Raw genomic sequence first — 1,048 nt, 5'->3', positions numbered from 1 at the left:
GAATTTTTTGTTTGTATTTTGCTATTGTTTCTTAGTTTTTTGGTCTGAAGTTTTTTGTTTTTGTTTTGTTTTCTTTTGTTTTTTGAAAGAGTGAAGACAGACAGACAGAACATAAAGTTGGGTGAGTAGGGAGGTAGGAAGGATCTAGGAGGAGCGGTGGGAGGGAAAATATGATCAAAAATATTGTGTGAAAATATTTTAGAAAAAAGGGGACTATGCCGGGCAGTGGCATCACACGCCTTTAATCCCAGCACTCAGGAGGCAGAGGCAGGCAGATCTCTGGGATTTAGAGGCCACCTGGTCTACAAGAGCTAGTTCCAGGACAGGCACCAAAGCTACAGAGAAACCCTCTCTTGAAAAATGAAAAAAAAGGGGGGGGGATTAGTAGAGCGGCCAGCAGTAGCAGATTGGCAGCTAATAGGGTGCAGTGTGTGGGTGTTCACAATAATTTTACCTCTTAATCTCAAACCTTTTCTCAACAGATTGACAGGAAAGCTAGCGATGGTGAAATTTAAATGGTGAATGGAATATAAGGGCTTCCTAGTCTCTGTAGATGGCTACATGAACATATATGTTGCAAATACAGAAGAATACATTGATGGTGCTTTTTCTGGGCATTCAGGTGAAGTTCTAATAAAGTGTAATAATGTCCTTTATATTAGCGGCACTAAAGAAAAGAAGGGAGATGAGGAGATGAGAGAATAGCATCTTTGGGGAAATATATACTCAATATATACAATATATTCATATATTTATTGTATGGTATAAAACTATATGTGCTATATATTAATATATGTTATATATTTATGTATACGCATTAGAGTTTTTTTTTAAGTAGGAGATTATCACCAGTTTAAGAAGCTTTGATTTTTGTGTAGGAGTTGCTTGTAACTTGTTGCTCTGATCCTCCTGCCCTGAGACATTCAACATCTGTGCATCTAAGCCTTGTCTTTCTATCACTGTAAAATCTGCCTAATATAGACTGTTGCTACAATAATAAAAATAAAAATTGCTAATGTAGGCAGAAAAAAATGTTTGCTGTAGCATA

The 1,048-nt window shown here is 36.7% G+C and overlaps 1 pseudogene; it reads left to right on the top strand.

Moving 5' to 3' along the window:
• The first annotated feature begins 360 nt into the window (after positions 1 to 360).
• LOC101980885 lies at positions 361 to 705 on the top strand (annotated as a pseudogene).
• The last annotated feature ends 343 nt before the right edge of the window (positions 706 to 1,048 follow it).

This window comes from Microtus ochrogaster, chromosome 7, assembly GCF_000317375.1.
Source record: "Microtus ochrogaster isolate Prairie Vole_2 chromosome 7, MicOch1.0, whole genome shotgun sequence".
Taxonomy (NCBI): Eukaryota; Metazoa; Chordata; class Mammalia; order Rodentia; family Cricetidae; genus Microtus; species Microtus ochrogaster.
The sequence above is the reverse complement of the archived record's forward strand: the minus strand, read 5'-3'. Positions and strand labels throughout refer to the sequence as shown.